Here is a 14,645-nt window from a genome sequence, read left to right as displayed (position 1 = left end):
TGGCGATTGGAGCGCTACGGAGAAAAAAATCGTAGCCCGACCCGAACACAGGTCCCGTTTGGAAAGCGATACACATCCAGACGCATTGTGCGCCACGGACACGTGGCGCACCTGCTGGATCGCATAAATCACGCCGCTCATCTGGAAAATCGAACGGCCATTTGGTGGGGTGGTATGGAAATTCGTAAGTGGCCCGCGCACACGTACTTTAAATGACACTTCTCTGGTGGGACATAAATTTTTAGAAGCACCGTAGATGGTCCGTGTTGACTGCGAGACCTTTGGGTCGGCCCCCAGGGTCCCGATACTCCGAGGCCCCGAGTAAGGATACTCATTTTCGCGTTGTTCGGATCGGCAGCGGGAGCTGTCATTGAAAAGAAAAAAAAAACAGAGGCAAACAGATCACCATCAAGCGTCGTGCCACAGCAACCGGCACGGATCGAACCATTCCCACCATTCGGATGTGTCCCGCGAGGCGTGTAGTCGAAAAATGTGGCGCACGCAACATAAAGCGGTGCCACAGAAGCACATTAAAAATCGGCCAGCCAATGTGACGCCGCGCGAAAATGCGTCTCTCGGTGGTGTTAAATCTAACATTATGGGCAGATAAATGCCTATAACGGGCAGCAATCTGATGCGGGGAGATCAGTTGGCAAAATGGGAAACGAAGGTAATAGCGGGCCCGGGATGCACTTACCAATTGACTAACGAGCGGACGGTAGAGTGTGGCATCGAACCGAAAAAAGCACAGTTTTTACAGTCACTACTCTTATTGTCCAAATATTTAGGGATTGCACGAAGCAGGAAGATGGCAACAAAACAAATCCACTGTCCATCTTCTTACAGTTACTCACCAACATTTCAGCCACTTTGGACGTGCAGATGAAGATCCCACACTTGGAGTCTTACGATGGAGACGTTCGAATCCAGTTTGTTTTCCGTCTCTTATTTATAGTAAAATCCCGATTTCCCGGCTCGCACTTACCAACTATTTTAACCTGGTAATCTTTCCTTCCGACAGTGGACTTTTTTCCGCTTTATCCTTTTCCCATCCTTTGGCCGTTATTCGTCTTCGCCGTAGCAATTAAAAGCAGACATTTTTCAAGTCTTTCATATCTATCGACTCATTTTCCTCTATGGATTTTTGAAGAACAAGCCAATTTCTTATTCGATTTCCTTCGTCACATGTGTTTTTATTGCAACCGGCGAAGCAATTTTATTGCAACTGCGCGTTTGAGCTGAGTGCGTCGTTTTTCTTTACTCGATCTATGGACGTTGATGCCTTCTTATTATCTGATATAGGTTTTTTCTTATTTATTTGAAAACAAGACGGATTTTTTGACGGACTGCGTTCTTATTTTATGATTTTTTCTTGAAAGCAGGACGATCTTGCGCAACTGCGTTCTCATGTTACTCCATACTTCCAGGACGAAGTACGGGTTAAGTGTAAATACACTGCTGCCCAATAAAATAGATAAATGTTTAAAGCTGGTACAATTTGAACTGTACTCAAACCACTAACCAATTAACCAATGATCGCCTATACTGATATTTTAACTAGATACGCCAGTTTACATCATTTTTAGCTTAGCTGCGATTTCACCCGATTTCTCGAAAAGAATTGGTTCATTTGATCTTGCTGCAATCAATTTTCAATTGCGAATCTAAACAAATCCGTTGTTTCTTGATAGAACATCCAGAATGGACAGAAGCACTCATTGCAATCCATGAGGAAACACAGGCTGTGAAAAATATGCGCAACGAAGGCGCTACGTAAAAAATCATCGCCAAAGTACAAGGAAGATCAGAAAATTTGGTGAGAAATGCTTTGTTGCGGGAAAAAAGAAAGGAAACGCGAGGTAAACCAAGAAAAACAACGAGAGATCATCGCATATCACTTTTGGCCAAAGCGGATAAATAACATTATAAATAACATTTTTAGCCCAAAACCTGTCCATAGGCGGTCGCAAGAAGCTAATCTACCAGGGCTAATTGCAAGAAAAATGCCACTGTTGATTAAAAAAAATTACAGATGAGGTAACAGTGCGTTGCCCAATATCGTTGTTGGGAAGGTACTGAAGGTTACGAAAAACTGGAGATAAAAAAAATATTTTATGGAGCGACGAAACTAAAATAGTGGAATGTTCGACGACCTGCTACCAAATTATTCCATCGCAGGTTTACAAACAAAATGTAAGACATGTAGGTGGAAGTGTCATGATTTGGGAATATTTTTCATGATCTGGTATAGGTAACCATATTCAAAACGTATGGAATACCTTGAAGCAAAAGTAATCTGAACAAACAAAGGTGAATTGAAAACTTTAAACTGCTTTCTATGGTAATACGCGAATTCCTAGAATTTTGCACTTCTTTAAGACTATGTTTATCTTAATTTTTAGTACTACTATCTTTCGTTATCATTGTAACACCTGTGAATGCAATAGGTTTTGAAAAAAGATCAAATAATGCAGCTTAAATATTGTTACCTATATTATTGACCAGCAGTGTAGATCTTTACTCTGGCTCTGAACTACCGGCGATAACATCGCCGAATTTCAGAGGAAGAATTTGGTGGGAGAGATAGCGTAGGTTACGGACATTTCAAATGTGTCGGTTACATTTAAACTCAACATATAGACATGAGAAAGCTGTCCGCGCATTGACTTTTATGTTTGCTCAAATTTCCATCACCTTGCTCAGCGGTAGCCATGGACACGGCTTTTCCAAGCACTTTTCCAGGTGGGTACAGAGCTGAGGGCATCACTGCGAGAAGTGTTTGGAGTTAGAGGCTGACAATGTTGATGAAAATGAATCAGAGATCAGAAAAAATGTCTTGTATCGTTGTTAGGCCGAAAACCACTTCAAACAACTTGACGGTTACGTGTTCCGAAGTGTGTCGAATTCGTTTTCAATTTGGGCGTGTCAAAACATTCTAACTGTACAAGCTCTCAACGCACCAATAAAATGGTACCCATTCTGAGCTACATTTATCGTTACTTTTAAGTTCACCGTAAAGTAGTTTAAAAACGGGACACTGAGTTATGGTGTACAGCAGCAAAAGAGGGTCTCCTGCCCAAAACTGGTGCAAAATTACCGAGAACGAGCGCTCCAGTGTCCAACGGCTCGCTCGTTAATTGTTGGCAAACGCTTTAAAGCCATTGTCTAACGCCCGTATAATGATGAGCAATTGAGGGCGATCATTAAAACGACTGGTTCACCTTCCGCCATGGGGGTTGTACCGTGGTCCGGCCCAGACGAGCAATTGTGCGCTATTTGTTAATTTCGAGAGCACCTTCTTTTAGTACCCCACCGTCAAGAAAGTACCGCCAAATGAACATTCCAAAATTACCTCGCCGATTATAATAACGATTATGGCGATGATTACCATCAATTTCTCGGGCGGTATCACCGAACGGGGTCAGCAGCCCCGGCGTTGGGGCAGAGGTGAAATTAATAAATTTGAATGAAACCTCACCTGGCACCTCCAAAGTTGGCTCCCGCGCGGCAGGTTAGCTGCAGACAGAGCGAGACAGAGCTCTGATATTATCCCTTCGGCTTTGCCCTTCGCGATACGTTTGCACAGCGGGCCCCGCAGCGGAATGCAGTGATTTGACTTTCTTGATTGCGCCCAACAGGGAGTGCTGCTGTTGCAGGGCGTGCAAATGCACGGAACCCCCCGTGATTACCGTGCATAAATTAATTTATCTCTCTGAGGTGAATATTATGCACCGCAGAATATATTTCGATATCAACCGTCTCTCCTTGATTCCGTTCTCCAGGCGACGGCCCTCATTAACGCTTCACGCAACACTTCACACAGTACACCCGTACCACCCGTTTGCCTAACCTGGCCGCTGAAGGATACCGCGAATTGGTGTAATCATTTCCACTGGGGTCCGTTTTTTTTTGGTCGGCAGCTATAGCGCCGGCGACACTGCCCAATTCACGACACGGCCCACGTTGAAACCAAAAACCCCCCGAATCGGGCATGTTTGCCGGTTGCTTGCACAAACGTCATCACCGCCCGTCGACGGCGCCGCAAGTATATCCGGTTATCCGTAAATTAAATTTCGAGTAAAATTTAATAACGATTTTCATCACATCTATTTTCGATTTTCCATTTCGATTCGATTGAATTGGCGATGATATTGGAATCGAGGTGGGCGTGAAACGTTCGCTCGTCCTGCGCCCCAGCACCTGATATCGATCTTTGGCCGCGATGCGATCCCGGTTCCGAGCCTGATTTGCATGTTGCGATGGCTGTCACCTTCAAGCAGCGGTTGGAGCATGATTTGTTACTTCCCGGACTGCTCGGGGTTAGCGATGGCAGTTTGTAACACTTTGCGTAACGGGCTATCGGTTGATCAATTTATTTAATTTATGTAGAAAAAAGAGTCCTAATTTGACCTCTAATTTTGTACGCCCAACACACAGAGTTTTGCTCTGCATTCCGTTGCAATCAAGTAAATGAGGTGAGCTCAAATTAACATAATTTTAGTTAATGAAATGCTTTGGTTTGATGCGTTGCTGTCTGTGACCATGTGAGCCTGAATGTCCGCATTTTGCTTAAGAAATAAATTTTTAATTTATTTAATCTAATCTGTTACTGGTTTTTATGTCGTTTAAAACTCTAAGAAGTCGTTTGAAATTTTACAATTTTTAAGTTAAAGGAAATGTTTCTTGGAATATGGTAGTTTTATCTTTACGAGATTCATCAAGTGACCGGCGCTTGTTTTCCTCTTTTTCCATTCATTTGTCAACAGAAAATGAATTCATCGAACATTTCAAATGCGTAACAGATCGGTGTCTATCGTGCTATCGTATTTGTTTGCACTTTCGTCCTTCTGTAGAAAATGAAATATTATTTCCGAAGATATCTTTTGGATACAAAATAAGAGGCACAGGATGGGTCGACCTTGGCAAGCGAGTTGGGTGTTGTCTCTCTTGGAAAGTGTCCATATTTGAGCGCTAAGCTGGAGTTTTCTCTACGCATGAAAAGTTACATTTTCTTGCCGATAATTCAAACGGTGAAATGGAATTTCTCGCCCCCTGTTTGCATTCTCCCCGGGGGGTTGGTCCCACCTCGTTAGTATCCGGACCGCTTTTCTTTCCCGCGGTATGTGTAACGAAATTCCTATCCAGCCTCTCAACTCACTCGCCTCAGTGCCTCTGCTGCGTCCCGAAATTCACTTAACTAACTCGCTTCTTACGAAGATTCCAGAAAAAAAATGCTTCCAGGGAATGCCGTTTTACCTTTCACATGGGCCTCGTGCACAGTACGCATCTCGCAGCGCAGTCCTATTATGCCGTGCTCCTATGCTTTCCAAGGGCGACTATCTCCCTAGGCGACTACGCATATTTTCACCACCTCCAGGATCCTGGTTCCGTGACAATACCACCCGACCCGACAGCCACTTTCCCCCGCCCGCGGTCTGTCGGACAGATGTTGGGCGCGGAAGCGCCGAATTCCAAGAAACGGGCCAAGCCCTATCCCCACAAGGGAAATGGTGTTTTCACCAATACACCGAGGAAAACAATCACACAGCTTTCTGTGCCGGTTCCGAGTACACTTCGAAATGGGTTTTCGAAGACAATCGGAAGTGGGACAAGTGCACGTGCGAAGAGCTGAGCCGACAGAAAGGAAAAAAATTGTAAAATAAATTCCCAATACTTGCGGGAGTTGGTTTGAAGAGAGACTATATAAAGTAGAGTATAAAAGAAACATGAGTCCAATCACCCCGGATGTTGCAAGGGAACGTGACACACTGAGCTTGAAAACCACTCCGGAGAAGCCTAATGCAGGCGGTGGGATTCGTGAACGGTTGCAACGAACGAAGAGGAAGCATTTGTTGCTTTCACACCAACGTGTACGGTTTTAAAAGTTTTCGAATGTAAACGAATTTAAATCAATGTTCCTACGCTTAAGATTTCTTGAAAATCGCCAAACTATAGGCCAATACCCAATATGTACAGAATGAACAAGTACGGTCGAGTAGTTCTTTAACGTTTAATAATGTATAAAAAATTTGATTTTGAATTTGAATTTTGAATTTTGAAATAAATTTTTGATTTGAATTTTGAAATAAAATACAAAAACGAGAGGTTCCGGAAAGGGGAAGGACTTACAATTGTACCTCAAATTCAAACATTCTATTTCGAAACTAAACAAAAAGACAATGTTTTTTTTAAATTAAATATACGACTGAATAAATAAAAATATGTTTTCATATCTGTATCATGTCATATCTGTATAATATCAATAAGTAACTCAACAGGTAATATTTTATTTATTCAAGTTTGAGCACTTCAATTATAAAGATATAAAAATAACTCAAAGCAAGAAGATTGTTTTTAAATATTTACGTTATTTTATCTTGTTGTTATATCATGTCCAGGTGAAATGATCCTAGAACAGGTTAGTAACGGGTACGTTACCTGAGTTTCTTAAATCTCTCTCTTACCTCACAGTAACAAGTTAGGTGTTTTAGAATTTGTGTCTATCGAAAAGGATTAGTCGATGCGGTGAAGAAAAACGATCTACGGGTAAGCTACAATCAATCAGAATGATCTTGGAAACATGAAACTAAACATTGTGTATTTTGAAACAGCTACGACTGGTAACACGATTCTAATAAAATATCTATACCGGTACAGGGTGCGTCTGCTTCGAGAGATCACGTCACGACTCATCCACAAAAGTCTTCTTTCGAGTGTCGAAAATGTTGTTTTTGCGTCGATAAACCAAAAGCGTTTCAGATGATGTTGTTCAGAATTTATTGTTATCTGCTGTTAACACAGTTTGGTCAGTCATGCACAGAAAATCCTTACGTACGATGGTCTTCGTAACGAGATGGCCGGCTTTACTGGACGCAAGAGGAGTATCACTAAGGTATCACCGCGTACACTAGGGATGACACCGGACAACATGGTTGACGATGGTTCCTTGCAGTTGACTTCCAGCTGACCACTATCGCTTGGTAAGCCTAGGTTTATGCGTATTGCTTTCGAACGGTGCTGCGGAAAGGTCACACTTACGGTGCAGTACGGTGGCGATTTGGGCGCTCAGCACTTATCCTTGAGATGAGGTTCCTGCGAGAGCTTTACGTGGGCTTATCTAAACAGCTTTACAACGACCAAGGCGTGACGACGTGATGTGCCATATACCGGTTCTACAAAGGACCATTTTAAACAAAGTAATTATTCGAATAATGTGGAGTTGCTCAGTGGTGTGATGCAATAGTAAATCTTCTTTGTTTTATGAGCGAAATAATAAATAAATACATTTTATAAAAGCAAGAAGTACCAGTATCCATTCTAAATCTTCCCAAGCCGAATCGTGCGCAATAATTCGATTCTGGATTCGTTGATTCGCATCCTGTTGAGCTCCGTGCTTTCGAGCAAACTCGTTTATGCAAACAGCAGCCACCTGCAAATGCGGTCTAATGAAAATTTAAAATTCACATTCCGATTTTGCGGTTGTTTTTCTTCTTCGCAGCTCATCGTTCATGTCACTCGTGCTTTTCTAGACCATGCTCCCCTCACGATGTCACGTCAAGAAAGAAATATTTACTCACGTGCTTGACTCGTTTACGGCGTTGCTGGAATGCGAATTTTCATTATTATATGTAAGTGGAGAGTATTGCTGATTTACAGCCTGACGATTCTTCCCTTCCCGTTAGGGTAAAAAGGGGGATGTCGTTGCTGTCTTCATCCTGGGAAGCCGCACAACAATTGGCACGTTGCCAGCATCCCGCGGCGTCTTATGCGTAACACGGCGTGGACAGCATAAAATCGCCCCCGGGTTCGCGGGCAGCTCCAATTATTCCGGGCATCTGGGCGAACTAGGATTCCATTCACGTTTCACTGTCATAGATGGATGATTTTTGGATTACGAGTAAATAATCACATTTGCGACTAAAAACGGCGCGATGTCATGCTTCCCCCGGCAGCTTTCCGCAATGGTGGCCACACCACGAACTCAGCGCGCAGCGTGAAGAAAAATGGACGCATTGAAAAGAACACGACTGAAAGGCGAAGGTGATCAATCAAAGATGGCTTCGAGCGAGGATGTATTGAGAGGAAATTCTGAGCGAATGACAGCAGAGCATGCTACGATGTTCAATCGGCCACGCACGTGTTATGCTGTTTGTCGGCGAGGGTCGAAATCAACCGAATTTAGCCAATCCATATTGGATGGCCAAGTTATGTATTGTACGTTATCCAGCGAACTTGGTTACTTGGTTACTTGGTATGGATGAGTCGACCTGCTAGTAGCGTTGTTACATCGCGATATGCAGTGTTTGGACGAACCGACGAAATTACAGATTTCAAATTTCACTCCCAAAGCATCGCATCGGTTGAGTATACTTCTAAAATTGTCCCTAATTCCTGTTCTGTTGCATGACGAACAAGATCAGATGACTTCGGCAATCGCACAATTTCGGAACCGATGTGGAAAGCGCATCGCGCAATGTTTTCGATAAATTTGGGCTTGTTTTCATAATCTAACATGGTTTGTCCCATTGTCCCTTGCGCAGTTCTTAAAAAGACTTCATGGAATTCATTTTTACACTCAACAAAGCTTACGATAAAACTTTGTCAGCGACCAATGCTATGTGTGAAAATAATGCATTTACTTTAGAAAAGGTACAACTTAGTGTGGTTATTCAAAAAAGGTGAACCGAAACAAACAAAATTTAAAAAAAACCCAAGATGGTCAAAATACCTCGCTACATGTTTACGGTTTTGTAGGCTCGTCTTGTGTTGTGGTTTGGAAGTCACCATTCATTGTTTCTAGTTGTCGGTCGGCCAGGGCTATTTTCTTTCTCCTACAGAGTACGTCGGCAATCCTTCGCATATTATCATATGCTTCTCTAGTTGGTATCTGTAGGTAGTGTGTATGCAGCTGTTTTCTTATCAACTGCTATTTTGCGCTCCTGTTTCTACTGGCTTCTACTGGGTCTCATGCCTATCTGGGTCTAAGTCTATCCGACGTAGCCCATTGTCATTTGAGTTTTCGTGCAGACTGTGTTGTTAATTCTCTATATGATAGTTTTGTGCCCACCTTAGCATTAGAATCTCCCATCATGATCTTGACATCCGCGACGGGTAGTGAGTCGTGTGCCTTGTTTAATAAAGAGTAGAATTCCTCTTTAGTGTTATCATCTTTTTCCTTTGTGGGATCGTGTGCGTTTTATAAACTGTAGCTGTCTCGCTTTTGAAGAACGTATAATCAGGTCTATCTTCAACTCCCTGTCCAATCCAATATGTCTCCTGGATGGCTAGTATATCAATTCTATACTTAGCCGGGTGGTGAAGCATTTCTTTCGCTGCTCCTGCTTTATTCAGTGAATTTACATTCCAAGTTCCCAAAAAGTAGTCCGGTAGGCGTTTCGATGGTCGTGATCGATGAGCCCGTTCTATTCGAGCTTTTGATATAAGTTCCTGAACTGTGGTTGTTTCTCGGGGGAAGGTAGTTAACCTGACGCCCAATCTAGTTTTGGTCCGCCCTGACTATTTCATTTCATCCGTACCACCCAGCTCCGGGAGGCTTTCTCCTATTCGCCACCTGGGGAGGCGCCCTTTGGGAGACTAGAAACTCCACATGGGTTATTGAGTGGGATATGTTGATATATTCACTGTCTAGTCACAGACTGTTTGATCTATTCTGTTTCGAAAAGGTCACAAATACAGCAATCAAAAACGACTAGAACAAGGACTACAAACTGCAAAAGTTACGATGTAAACTTCAAATTACCTATCGAGCAGCAAAAGATTACATTTTAGAATGATAAAAAATACATATTGAATGAATTGTTTTGTCTACCAAAAGATGTAACACAGGAATGTCGTGTGGTCGTTTCAAGGTAAGTAATATCACGAAGTGTCGTAAAGTTAAAACACTTCACTAGGTACGGTCCACAGCTCCGGAAATCTGAGCCTTTTATGGACTACTTAACCGGAAACGGTACGGTATTATTACAATCATATAGTACAACTTTACTATTTGCCTTCGGTGCCTTCGGCTCACGTCTGTCGGCCTCATTTAAATTCAAAGGAAGATTTTTGGTAGAAATGTTAAAATTTGTGTACGATAAGTGTTCAAGATTTACGAACTTAATTTGATTATTTTTTCCGTTTATAATTGAATTATTCACATTCAAGTTTGGCTTCACAAACCAAAATTTATTTCGATGAGTAACAAAATTCTAATTTCCCCTTATTCACAAATATGATTTACATTCATATTCACACACCAAAAACCGCCTGAAAACTGCTGGAATGCAATAGAGATAAAGTTCCATTAAATTTCAATTTTAGTTTCGGCACACCAAGACAAAAGCAATTTTACATGAAAAATCTCTATCGTGCGAAAAACGTGTCGGGGCGTCAGAACTCTGGCCGTCAACCTCACATGCCGCTCAAATCTGCGTCGGGGATCGTAATCATTCCGAGTGAACGTTTCCCGACGAAGTGTACCAGAACAAATCAAATTGAAAGAATTGTGCCACGTTAGTTCGGTGCCGTCTCGGGAGAACGAAAACAAACATTTTCGTGAAGTGAGGCGCACAGTGAGACGAAGATTTAGCAACCGTTCCTGGGCCCCGGGAATGGCCAAGTCAGCCACGACTTAAGCCTCGGAGTGAATCGATATGATCCTCGTATTTGCATGGAACTGGCAGCGAGGCCATCGTAAGAGGCTGCCACTGGCGGCGGATACGGTTCGTGTGTATCTTTTAATTTGAAGGGATTCGTTACGATGTACGGCTACACTTAATTCAATTTTCATTTTATGCTCTCCGTGGCTCCGTGGCTTTTATGTGGGGACGTGGAGGAGTTTTAGGCGAGCTCGGCCGTCTCGCTACGGGGTTACCCTGCCTGAAGTGTGTGGCGTTTTGTATGTGAACTGTCGGCATTGTTGAAGGAACCCTTCTCGCATGGTAACGGAACTAATCCCGAAAGCCCAGCGCCGACGAGGCCCCGGCGCACTCGTAAGCCCTCGCTAATATGACGGCCAAATTTGATGATTGGAGTTTAGGGATTCCGTTATCCATTATCAAATGGCCGGATTTCGTTTTGCACCAGAACCCTGGGGGACGTTTCAGGTGATTTGCGTTAAGGTACGCGTTTTGCCATTATGCAAAATATCATGAAAATTATGTTTGAAGCTGTGAATTTGGGTATTTAGGATAATATCGGAAAGTTTTTTATATGACCGGGTTTAGCACAAAAATGACAACGAAAGACCTAAACCCGATGAAGTTGTAATATACAAAAGGTGCGAGCAAAAATGAGTAAACCTAATATTAAGCAAGAATTAAGAATTAGAATTAACACCTTTTGCGGGATAAGTAGCAGCAAAACAGGAATCAAATCAATCGTAGTGACAGCAACATTCGTTCGATAAATAGCATTTTTAAATCGTTGGTGATCGGCCGTAGAAGTTGCGAACAGATCCCTGATGCTAATTGTCGGACTGGCAACACATTAAATTCACAAAGTAAATAAAAAAACCAAAATGGGAACTCAGCCGATAGATCGACGATGTTTCGAAGTGCTGACACATGAAAGAATTTCTGTCTTTAGTCGGTATGTTAGGTGTATACGATCTACGATTTATCGATTACGATGATGTCTGTACCAATTATATAAACACAATGATGCACAATCACTAGACGAATTATCTCTCCTTGAACGCTGAATTTACCCTTTAGAGGTGGATTTTCTTTATGTATCACATGGTCAAAACACAGGCACACTAATAGTGGAGCACTTTTGATTAACTTGAAACTTTTTAGAAACATTCCACTTAACGGTTCACCCCACTGAGTGTTATAGTACTTATTGTTTTCGTTAAAATATAGTAAATGCCGTTTTCACAAACACGCTCACATATTTACTGTCACTGTCCTTTAACTTCACACAATTCGCAGTCGTAATTCGATTTTGATGATTTCAATCACGGCTACAGCTGGTTGAAGGGGACCAAATGAGTTGGCAACGGGAAACTATTGCAACAATATTACGATTTGACCCGATGTCAACCAGCTATATCTTGTGATTCAAGTTGTTTCGGGGGTGGCAATCGAATCGCTCCACCACGACGATGACGACACGAAACCTCATCCAACGGGCCAACGATCAGGGCCGATTTCCGGATCGATACCCGATAGTCTTGCGGAACGGCCGCATTTATTGCGTAATCTTTGCTTCCACGGGCACTGACACTGGCACACATTACCCGGGGCCGGGCCACACTGCGCGGGGGGTACCCATCTGGAGCCACTGGCACTGGCCACTCGAGACATAATTCTGTTTATGTTTATCACTCCAATCACGGTGCTGCCGGGGGCTGCCGAGGGTTGCTGCCGGGAATCGCGCTAGCCATAACAATAACCGTAACATTATCGTAGATAAGAACTGGCTGCCGGATAACTGACCGCAAACTCCGCCATCGCGAGGCCGGAAACGTTCCGGTTCGGTTTTCGGTCGCCCCGGCCGGCCCACCGGGGATCGAACTAATGCTCCGTGCTCTGGTCCTAACTGGTCGTAGGGCCCCGCGTAAGGGCCGTCGTCGATTGAGTCAAGAAATAATAAAACTCCACGACGGCGTCGAGCGCCCACGGCGTAGGGCCGAATTCAATAATCTTTTTTGCGGACGTCCCAGATGGAACGTTGAAGAAAGCCCCTGGCATCGGGGATGGCGGTGCTACTGGACGCTAACTTCGTTAACGGTTCCGGTGCTTGCTTTACGACGTCTTGTCCACCTTCTTCTCTCGTGGAGTCGTGATCTTCCGGAGTCGATACAATTATGCTGCGGAATTATGGCGGCTGGAATGGCGACCAAATATTCGAATAGGATCCAAAAAAAAACGGGACTGCTAATTGAACGTGCAACGGCGTTGCCGCCGGACATGGTGTAATCGAAGAATGAAGCAAATTATGCATTTTATCACCAACTTTCAACGCCCCTCCGTGATGGGAGAGGCGCTGCTCGTTATTTCATTACATTCCATAATCCTCGATCGTTCGCCGGGCGGCCACGGCCGTGGGCGTGCGTGCGTGCGGAGGTTTTAATTTTTGCACTTCTGTTTGGTTTTCTCCGGAAGCGATCCGGGCGAGTCGCTTCCGGTTTTTCCGACGCCACGCCCGGCCTGGGTACCCGGGCTTTGGTGGTTATTTTATTTACACCATCGCGCGATGGGATGTTTAATTTTCAATTAAACTCACCATCCGCCTGGCCGAAGGACGACCACGCGCAGCACGTGGGTCCTCCGGGATGCTGCCGCTGCTATCATCGGGCTGCGGTAATGTGGCCAATTTTCAAATTTGCCTCACAACCAATCAGCGACGGGCGGTGTGCAATTAGCTGCTGCCATCGGTGCTTTGTGGTCATTTCTGGGGAGGGCCTGAACTGCGGCAAAGCATGATCCCACTGATTGACACGCACGCTGGCCGTGAGTCACGCTAATGTACGTGAGATTTGCTTTAGTTTTCTGTTACAATGTTGTAGTATTCAACTCAGGACTCGACACGTGGCTGCTGTAACACGTTATTTTGATAAAAAGCTAAAATGTCGATTTGTTGGATAATTTTTAGAATCCCCAATATGATTTGCTAAGAATTTAAGGCGATTTGCTTTCACTTAGATACTATGGACAAAGAGAATATAGAGTTTCTTTTTTTGTATAATCGTAGATGCGAAGCATTATCTATTTATCATTAGAAAATACAGTCAACGGGCAACGTAGCCAGTTACTAAAAATAGTTCAAAGCAAAAACATCACAACACATACTAAGGGACATATTACAGACGGACGAAAAATTGTTATAACACTGAGATTTAGTAACGGGCCATTTTGTTCGGTGAGGGACCACAATTCTGAGTTTCAGGTCAGTTGAAAATTGAAATCGAGCAAAAAGTGTCGACGAGTCAATACGGGAAGTCAACATCTTAAATGTTCGAGTGCTCGATGCTCGAGTGGTCATAGTCCAAGTAAAAGGCGGCGCGATCTACAGTGAGGTAATCAATCAACGGTGTACCAACCAAGCCTACGAACAGCAATCCTAGTGAACTTACGTTATAAGGCCTCAATCCAACCTGGATATTGCGGATGCCACTCCAGGATCGGTCGGACAAGAGAACATTACAGCACAGAGCAAAACATACGTTCACTATGTAATTTTCATTAATTTTTGTCTGAGGTGATGATAGTGCATGAAAAATGTTTGTACTATGTTAAAAAACGTTTTCTGAAAATTCACAAAATAAAATAAGAATATAAGTACGTTCTAATTTGATCCATAAGATGAGTGTATGTGTCTTTATGCCCTCTCAACAAAGTTTCCACAAAGTGTAATTTATTTATCACTGTGAATAAATAAAAGTATTATTTAAATGTTTATAATGTTGTAATGTTTCGCAATGTTATAATGTTTGAAAAGCCCATACAAAGATAGATCACAAATCCATTAAAGAAAATTGATGGAGCAAAAATGGTTTATGCCCTTCGCAACATGCCCAATATCTACTAAAAAAGCCAGTAAAATAAACATTCAACAAACATTCATAGACATTTTTAAAAATTGAATTAAATTTAAAGACAAAAATTTCAATAGCCGAATATTAGGTTTCAATAATT

The sequence above is a fragment of the Anopheles bellator genome, chromosome 2 (assembly GCF_943735745.2).
Source record: "Anopheles bellator chromosome 2, idAnoBellAS_SP24_06.2, whole genome shotgun sequence".
Classification (NCBI taxonomy): Eukaryota; Metazoa; Arthropoda; class Insecta; order Diptera; family Culicidae; genus Anopheles; species Anopheles bellator.
The sequence above is the reverse complement of the archived record's forward strand: the minus strand, read 5'-3'. Positions refer to the sequence as shown.